This window comes from Condylura cristata, unplaced genomic scaffold, assembly GCF_000260355.1.
Source record: "Condylura cristata isolate star-nosed mole 26May11 unplaced genomic scaffold, ConCri1.0 scaffold00029, whole genome shotgun sequence".
Classification (NCBI taxonomy): domain Eukaryota; kingdom Metazoa; phylum Chordata; class Mammalia; order Eulipotyphla; family Talpidae; genus Condylura; species Condylura cristata.
The window spans coordinates 11,833,620-11,843,348 of NW_004567130.1; the positions used below are offsets into that span (position 1 = coordinate 11,833,620).

The 9,729-nt window shown below is 54.0% G+C and overlaps 1 protein-coding gene across 1 annotated transcript in view; it reads left to right on the forward strand.

Moving 5' to 3' along the window:
• The first annotated feature begins 8,702 nt into the window (after positions 1 to 8,702).
• CMKLR1 (chemerin chemokine-like receptor 1) overlaps positions 8,703 to 9,729 on the forward strand; it is a 39,698-nt gene continuing 38,671 nt past the window's right edge. Inside the window, exon 1 of the mRNA XM_012730814.1 lies at positions 8,703 to 8,886. The gene's annotated coding sequence lies outside the window, so the exon portion shown is untranslated. The remainder of the gene's footprint in view (positions 8,887 to 9,729) is intronic.

The following is a 9,729-nucleotide window of genomic DNA, read 5'->3' on the forward strand; positions in this document are numbered from 1 at the left end:
GTGGGATTGCTGGGTCGTAGGGAAGCTCCATGTTTAGCAGCTTGAGGAACCTCCAGACAGTTTTCCATAGTGGTTGTACTAGTTTGCATTCCCACCAGCAGTGCAGGAGAGTTGCTTTTTCTCCCTTTGCTGAATTTTAAATGCACTCTTGGGCCCCCCATTTCTTCCTCTCGCCCCAACATCGCACAACAAGAATGTGGAGCATGTTGAACCAGGAGGCTTTGCTTTGACTCTCCAGGGCATACTGGTTCTCAAAACCCCCATGGGCCCCGATGTCATCTCAAAGTGCTTCAGAGCAGGCAGTAAGGCGGCACAAAGAGAAACCTTCTCTCCGAGCCCCTGGTGTGTGGGCGCCCTGTGTTGGGACAGCTCGGCTGGGCCTGGGAGGGGTGTTCGCTTTGACCCAGGTTGGCCCCTCTGGTGGTAGGACCCCGTGGGGGGTGGCCTGTCCCTGGTCACAGGTGCCTTTGAGAAGCCATGAGAGGGATGGAGTCTCTCTTCATGCTTCTCTATTGCACAGAACTTGAGCAGGCTTCGGCCCCCTGGGTGCAGCCATAGACTCCTTGGTGGTTCAGAAGAGTAAATCTTAGCAGTGTAGACCAGTGAAGGAGTGGACATGCATGGCCTGCAGTGGCTGCTGCTAAAGAAGGTCATGGTGACACCAGCCAGGCAAGCTTGTTACGACAGGGCCAGAGAGAAAGTATTCTGGGTATGAGATTCAAAGTGCTTGTTGCAACTACTCAGCCCCAGAGGCTGAATTTAAGCGAACGGGTGGGACGATGTGCCAATAAAACTTTATCAGTAAACACAGTCATGGGCCGAGTTATATGTATGGGCCTTAGTTGGCTAAGTACTAGCAGCCAGTGTTCAGAAATACTCAGCCTGTGTCAGGAGCTGAGCTGTGAGCTTATATTATTATCCCCATGGGGGGAGCCCAGATTCTGATATCCTTGTTTTGAGCCTAAGAGATGGTCTCAGAAAGTGTTATGAAGGATATGCCATAGGAGATAATGGCATTGAAGATGACGACAATATTTATGGAGGGCCCTCCCTGGTGGCACAATAGCTTTAGAGCACGACTCTATGAAGCAATGGCAGCCACTGTAGCACAAGTTCGATCCCGGCCAGGGAGGTGACCCACATGGAGCAGCAGACCTCTCCTGACCTTCCCGCTGCTCCCCTCAGCAGTATATTTCAATCTGTTCTGCTCTCCACTCTGTCTCTGGTGAACCCTCTCACCCCTCACACCTCTGGCTTATACCCCACCTCATCTATGCACAAATAAACAAATCCTTAAAAAAGAAAGAAAATATTTATTGAGAGTCTGCTATGTGCCAGGTGTTATGCCGACAGGTAAACCCGGGTCATCCCCACCACAACTCACAGTTACTATTATCGGCACAAGGGAACTGGGACAGAGAGGTGCAACCCCTGGCCTTGGGTCACACAGCAGGTATGTGGCAGGATAGGATTCCCGTGCACACTATACCTTAACCTCCCAGCTCCCGCCACCCTCCCCCCACGCCACACCTCCAAACCCTCAGGGGTAACATTTCCTTACTTTTGGGGCTCTGAGCAATGAATTAGAAGGTGGCTGCAAGGCAGAATCCTGGGCCCCTGCTTCTCTCATCACCCTTTTAGTTCCTGGATCGTGGGGTGGCCCTCAGCGGGGATTGTGTTGCCGGGGTCTCTAAGAGGCCGGGAAATATTTAATACTTACAAGGTGTACAGTCCCACAGCGACGCTCCAGCTCCATCTACAAGGTGGAGGGTGTGTGCGGGTGAGCGGAGCGGGGACCAGCCACGGGGTCCCTGGGACGCTGCAGTGGACGACTGAGGCCTGTGCCCCTGGGTGTCCCCACCCCTCCCGTCTGGCCTCAGAGGCCCCGACCAAGTTCCAGGCTTTCCTCTGAGTCAGAGGCCCCCGGCAGGAAAATGAACTTTCTGTTCTAAAGGGAGGAGGGAGAAGTTCACTTTTCAAAAATAAGAGAGGCAGCCCGTTGCTATGATGAATTCCTTGTGTTGCTCTGTTTTTTTTTTTAAAAAAAAAAAAACGTTATTTTTTTTGACCCACATAAAAGGGCGCATACAGCCTCCTTGTGAAAACACGTGGAAAAATCTCCACATGGAAAAATCTCCACCTTGTGCCTGAGCTGAGTGAGGTTCAAGGGGCGGTGGGGTCAGGGAGCTCATGTTAAGGCCTTGACGACTCAGAGCTCTCGCTGTGTCGGGGACCCCACCCCAAATCACAGCACACCTGAAAACGTCCCTACAGAGCCACGACACACACGCTTTTCTTAGAAAAGTACCTGAAAAGGGTTTAAAATAATCGGACTCCTGGGGTTTCTGAAGAGTAACTTGGTGCAGGCTCCTTGCAGCCTGCCCTGTGCAGCCTTGCCGGCCAGTCGGAGCCCACCGGGGCCACCTGGGGCCTGGCCCAGATGTGAGCTGGTCTGCATTTCTCTGGCCCTCTGGAGCCCGGGTCTGTTGGCTTGTGGCCTCAGGCAGCTCTGGGACTGGGTTTCCCCATGCAAAATGGGGGGGTGGGAGGGTTAGGAAGAGATGTGCAGAGATGGAGAGAAGACCAGCACAAGAAAGCAAATGGGCACAGCAGAAATCGGAGACCAATGTGCAGAGATGGAGAGAAGACCAGCACAAGAAAGCAAATGGGCACAGCAGAAATCGGAGACCAATGTGCAGAGATGGAGAGAAGACCAGCACAAGAAAGCAAACAGGCACAGCAGAAATTGGAGACCGCCTAGGCGACGGTATTGGAGTTTCTCGAGCTGTGGTTGCCGCTTTTCTAGAAGTTTGACATGTCAATGTGAAGAGTGAGCTGAAATTATATCAAAATGGAGAGGTCCCCTGCCCAAGGATGGGGGCAGGAGGGTTAGATCCAGGAAAAGCTCTTTCGTTGGGCTCACCAGGACCCCAGGAGAGGGCTCTGGGTCACCGGGTTGGAGGGGTGTGTGCGGCTCCTGACTCTCCATCCCCTTCAGCCACGCAGGTTCATCTCCCTGTGGATGCTTCTGGAAGGAAGGGGCTCTCTTAAGGAAAGCCAGAGACCCATGGGTGTGGAGGTACAGAACTCAGGGAGGTTTAAGGGCCTGGAGCATCGTTTTGGGTTTTCCTAGCAGTAAAGGAAAAAGAAGCCACTGTTTGCAGATTGGTGGGTGGGGCAAGGAGGAGAAAGTAGTTCAGAGGTGATTTAGGGATTCTGAGATCTGCTGCCAGCCTCTGGTCACGGAGCTCAGTCCCTGGCCAGGCTGTTTTAGGTACTTTACAAGCACGAACTCCTTCATTAGCACAACGTCCTGTGGGCAGCTACTGTTCCTATCCAGGTGCAGGAGGAAACTGAGGCAGCAAGAGGCAGAGTCTTTCTCTCATACACACAGCCAAGCTGAGCTGACCCTGCTCCTGGCTCTGGAAAGTGGCTTTCCCTCCCTGCTTCCTGTTACACAGCAGGAATGGGACTTGGGAGAATGACCCATAGCCAGGGCACAAGTGGGTGGGGGGAGGGGGGAGAGGTGGGCCTCCAGCAGGCATGGCTGCGAGGCAGCTCCAAGTGCTTAGTGCTTTCTCTGGGCCCAGCGGACAGTTCTCGTGTGTCATCTCAGGGGGTCTTCCAAAAGGAGTCGAGGGACAGGCAGATGGTGCTCAGCAAAATAAAAATGCAGTGTGGTTTCAGAAAGATTGAATGTGTGGGCCACATACAGACATGCCCAGCAGAAGACTTTCCCAGGTAGGTGGGAAGATAGGGGCAATCCTGGAAGGCTGCCTGAAGGAGATGGCATCTGCGTTAAGTTTTGAAAATTGACTCAAGTTATTAGACTTGGCACAAGGTGGCAAGAGAGGGCATTTCTGGAAGAGGGGGGCAGCTGGGACAAAAGCACTGGAATTTGAAACTGCAAAATGGGTTCAGAGTATAATGGGGCAGGCAGCTAGAGAAATGGGTAGGAACAAGAAATCACAAAAACCTTGTGTGTGTGTGTGTGTGTGTGTGTGTGTGTGTGTAGCAGGGGTGGCAGAGTCCTCTAGGAGTCGGGAGGATCAATTACTAAACGCTTGCTGTGGCTGTGAGCAGCTGCTAATCTCTGGGCCCCTTCTTCCCACAGAAAATGGTAACTTTCCCAGAACTAAATTATGTGCAATCAGGCATCACCTGAGAGCTAGGGGATGCGTGCCCAGCTCCTCCCATCCCTGTCCCGGACAAATGGACCAGAACAACCCTACCGGGTCCTCCTACCTCTCCCACCCCACCCAGACATCTAGGGTGGGCCCCCCAACCAGTGGAAACTGTCTTTTCCAGTGGGAGGAGCTGAAGGGTAGAGTCCCATGGGTTCTTGGGGAAGTTCTGGGGCTTATCCATCCCCCACCAAGAAAGCCCCACCCCCTCCACTGAATGCTTCCTCTCTTCTTAACCCTCCCAGCTCCCCTTCAGCACTGCTAGCCCCAGAGTGCAGAGGCCTGGATGCTTACTCACCACGCAGGATCCACTGATTGTAACCATGCTCCTCCTTCCTCCTTCTTAGTTCCCCAAACTCAACTTCTCATGTCTGTAGTCCTTCCCTCCAAGTCAAATGGTCTCACAGGGCTCAAGGAGTCCCCAGGGCCCCCCAGAGCCTGGTCCCTAGGATGGGGGTCCACAACTGATGTCACCTGCATACACACACAAAGTGGATGTCTACTAACATTGTTAGCTGAGGGTGTTACAGGCGTCTGCTGACCCAGCGCTCAGCTCCCTCCCTAGTTGGGAACTTGTCCGTCCTCTCAGTGGTAAAGAACCAGAACTGGGCCATCAGGAGGAGTCATTCGGTCCTCAGCCCAGCAGGTCAGAGGCAGGTGCTGACTTTGGTCCTTCGATCCACTCATTTAACAGGATTCCTCGAGCAGTTACTGTGTGTCAAGCCTCAGCCCCGGCCCCCTGGAAGGGTGGGTGGATGATATAGGCGCAGCATGCGGGATCATGTCAGTACCACTGAGACCGGTCTGCCAGGATACCAGGCGGCTGTGAGAAGGAAAACCAGGTCTTGACCTTTCTTGAGGACTGGTGAAGGGGGTATTTCATTTGACACCTGGAGGTTTAGCTCTTCAAACTCCCTTTTCAGCGTTGTCATCACTTTAGCTTTCTCCTCTGTGGAAGATGGGGTTATCAGGTGTCAGGATGTTGGGATTTTGATTGACCACAGTGAAGGCTTTGTACCAGGGAGCCACAGCGTGTTGTGGAGCAGTGGTGTGACAGTGAACCAAATGAAGTTTCAGGAGAGGCTCTAGCAGTGTCTGTGACAGGGGAGATTAGAGGCCCTGCATCTGGGAAGGTCGACTTTGCCCCGGCCTAATAGAAGGGGGGTGGGGAATCCAGTATTTATTGAGTACTGTCCCTATGCCAGGGATAGGGTACATGGTATGATATGAAATGTCAGCTCATTTCAGTTCCCCGTCAACGGTGTGAGGTAGGTACCGCACCATGTGCATGTGCAGAGGAGAAAGGTGTGACCCGGAGACATCATGACATCATATGCAAGACTCAACCCCGGAGCTGCGGCCACTGAGGCCAGTGTTCTGGTGTTGATTTCCTACTGCTCTTATAACACACTGTACAGATTTATGCTCCTCCAGTACTGGAGGTTGGAAATCCGCAATGAGTCTCAGGGAGTCAAAACCACGGAGTTGACCAGGCAGTTCCTGCTGGAGGCTGCAGGGAGGGTCACTCCTGGCCCTTGTCAGGAAGCTGCCCACCTCCTTCCGCTGTGGCCATATCACTCAGATCCCTGCTTCCTGCGTTGCCCCCTGTCAATTTCTCCTCTGACCTCCTCTTGCTCCCGTTGAGACGCCTGGGACTGCATGGATGTATGGAGGTATGTGGGTAACCCCGGGCATTATTCTCTCCTTAGCATCCATGCCTTAATCACACCTGTCAACCATGTGAGCACTGAGCAAGCCAGAGCAGACCTGAGACTCGTCCAAGGCCCCACGGCCAGTCTCATTCTCACATCGTGACAACTATAAAAACGCATCATTTGGACTTAACGGGGACTCCTTCATGCCCCCAAAAGCAAGCATCTTCCCAGGCTTCCTGTGGTTTGAGAGCCTCTCTGGTGGTGGACCTGATTTAGCAGCTGATGGCCAGAGAGATTGAGGAAACCATTTGGACTGAACTAGAATGTTGAGAAGCCGCCAACCTACAGATGAACAAGTGGCCGCTCAGGGGTGTGGGGATCATTGCAGCAGGTTGCTCTTCACTACCATCAGCCGACCTCTGGTTGGGTTAGGAGCCACGCTGCAGTCAGGCCCCAGGCTCCCAGGTCAATGGACGGACCTTGGTTGGAAGACTTCATCACGGTGCTGGGGCCAGGCAGGCCAGGTGTAGTCAGATTCTCTTTAACACAGACTCCAGGCCCGGAGCCAACCCTCCAGAGTCAGGCCTCAGGGTGAAGGTCCATCTGCCTTCTTGGAGGGGACGCCATCTCCCAGGGACTGGACACAGGTGTCTTTGCACGCCCTGGGAGGGGGGACTGCCTCTTTCTTATCCCTATGTTCAAGTTTTACATTTCACGATCATCTTAAAAAACAACAGCCTCCCCCCCTTCCTCACCCCTTAAAAGATCAGAAAAACTTTTTTACGCCAAGAAAGAAAAGCTCAACTTTTCACCTGTTTTCAGAATGATGGCCACTGCGGGCTCACGGTGCTGTGTGCCCATCATGCTCCGTCTCGGGCGTCCAGAAGCCTGGCTGGCCTGGAGCCAGGTCCTAGCTTTGCCAGATGTGGCTCCTGGCTGATAAACCAGAGCCTCATCACAGCCTCTGGCTGGCTGGCTGGAGAGGCAGAGGCCTCTGGGAGGCCTGCAGTAGCCACATCCACCTCGGAGGAGGAAGAGAGTGTTTTCATTAATCCATCCAGAGGCTGGATTCAGCCTGCTCCCCTGACTGTGACTCTCTTTAGACCACCTTAGAGGGGCTTCGCCTCCTCCCTCTTCCCCTTACCCCTTCTTCTTCCCTGTTCTCATCCTGCTCCTGTTCCTCCTCCTCCCTCCTGCAGAAGGACCCAGTGGTGCCAGGTCTGTCTGATCCCAAAAGCCGCAGTTCTTGCTATTGTATTGACTGATAAGACAGCTCGCTTTGGGTTCCAGAACGTACACAATGGGAATGTGTATACTAGTGCTGCTCACACTTGAGCAAGTGTCAGAATCGCTCAGCTCCCTGTGAGTCCCCAGAAGTCCTGGTTCTCTGCGGTCGCGGGTGTTTCTAACCAGCTTCCAAAACGCTGCTGGTCTGGAAGCTGTACTTTGGGAACCACTGGCTTGATTAGCAACAAGGCTTGGGGGGAGCAAATATTTGCGGCATTGTGGGAATAGCCTCTCCTTTGCACCTGAGACTGGGTAAGGACTGTGGCCACTGAGTTGGTGCCCTACGAAGAGAGAAGCGGACAGCAGCCCTCCCCCGCACCCCCCATGGGCAAGGGGGGCTCCCCCAGTAGGTGGTCCCCAAGCTGAGGCCTGAAGAAGGAGCAGGCAACACTTTCAATAATAAATATGCTCAGAGGAATTTTGAGAAGGAAGTAATTGGACAAGTGTGAAATGGTGTATTTATTACAGTCAGAAGTTGCAAATAACCTTCACTGAAAAAATATTGATTAAATAAATGATGACGCACCAATTTAATGAAATAGCTGCTGAAAACAGGAATATAGATAGAGGGAGAAACCTCATCATTGATGGAAAAGCAGGTTACAGTGTGGCACCTAAGCTTGATCGGACCATTTCATATTTAAATATACAATGTGTGTGTGTATGTGTGTGTGTGTGTGTGTGTAGTGTCATACCAAAGTGTTAATGGTATTTATCTCTGGGGAGAGAGTTTGGGATGAGAACAGGATTTACATTTAAACAACAAAGGCTTGGAACTAACTTAGTTTAACCTTTTGATGTGTTCTGCCAGCTGGCTCTCCAGAAACAGGGATCAGGGTATGGTACAGGGATGGGAAGGACTTTTGCATCCTAGAACATTTATTAAAATTACACAGAGAACAGTTGAAGCTTTATTCATTTTCTTGTGTGAAAAATCTCTCATTGCTGTTGTGCTGGGAAGGAAGGAAGGAGCGAGGAAGGAAAGAAGGAAGAAAGGGAGAGAGAAGGGGAGGGGGAAGGAGGAAGGAAGGAAGGAGAGAAGACAAGTCGGGAGGAGAGAGAAAGTGGAGAGAAGAGAGACTGAGCAAGAAGAAAGGAGGGCAGCAAAGGGTGCTGAAGGGCGCCAGGGAGGGAGCGCCAGGGCACCCACCCGGGAGAGGAGCGCCCACCCCTGCGGTGTGACGGCCCCAGGCCTGCGGCAGGCAGTCGGTCTGAGGGTGCCTGGAGCTCCTGGCCCTGCAGGCAGCAGCCCGCCCGCCTGCGGCTGGGGTCCAGCGCGCTCTGGCTGCGCTGGGCTGGAGTTCCCCGCTGAGCTCGCTCCAGAGGGCGAGGGCGGGCGGGCTGTCCGGAGGGCTTTGCCACCGGCCACCACCCACGGGCCGTCGCGGGCTGGCAGAGCAGCCTCATCGGCCACACGCGCAGCTGGCCGCCCCCACCCTGGGCTCGCCAGTTTCCTGCCCCTCCCCTCCCCCTTCCCCCTCCAGCTGTTTCTCTGCTGGGCTCTGTCCCGGCTCAGGGCAGCAGCAGCAGAGGCGGCGGCGGCGGCGGCGGCGGCGGCGGCGGCACGGGCCTGGACAGCAGAGTTGGAAGCGCCTGTGGGATGAGGGCCAGGTTGCCGGGCTCGGGGGTTAGAGGGGACCTGGACTGATTTCCCGGGACACAGCCACCACCGAAGAACCTGACTGGGAGAAAGAAGTTGGGGAACCAGGTCTCCTGCCGAAGTCACAGGAACCCTCTGCAGGACCTGAGAGCGCCACAAGGTATCACCTGGGCTTTGGCACCTTGCGGAGAGGCCGGGACAGGGAGCCCCAGCTCAGAGGAAGGCTCTGGTTCTTTGTGAAACTTCATCTGTGTGGACGTGATCATAGCGCCATTTCCATGTTCAGATCTCCAAAATAATGCTCACTGGGGAAAGTAGCAGGGTCCCCTAGTTTCACCCCTACCTACCCCCTTCACGCGGCAGCCCTAGGAGGGACACACCTTCCTGTTCTTGCCCTGGCCTTACAGGTGAGAAAACAGACTGGAGGGAAGGACAGCTCAGGCGTGGCCATCGTAGGTGCTGTGTGGGTGCTGTGTGGGCGAGTGTGTAAGGGAGTACACGGAGGGTGAGGTGAGGCTAAGTCTCCCGCAGCGCCTGGCCGGATGCCCTCTCCTGAGAAGGGGAAGGAGGCCTGGCCCAGGGGTGGCCTTTCAGGTGGCCCGTCCACTCCTCACTAATTTCCCTGTGGTTTGTGGGGTGCCTGTAATGTACCGGCACCCGGAGTCCATCAATGAGGACAGCAGCTACAGTGCTCCAGAACACGCTTGAAAGCCTCCTGGCAAGGGTGTCTGGGTTTTTTTAGTCATTCCTCGTCGGGGTCGCTACTCTAGTCTTTTTCATTGTTATAAATGGCGTTGCAGTGAGGGATCCAGGACAGCCGTTTGCACGTTTGTTCTATGGCTCCATACCTAGAAGTGATACTGCCAGGTTCAGAAAGCTTGGTGGCCCCCAGGCTTCTGAGGCTGTTGGACACATCACTCCAGAAAGTTGTGTGGGTCTGCTGCCTTCTGGTATCTACTGGGGTGCGATACTCTCCTGGTCTCCTCTACAATGGTTGCTACCT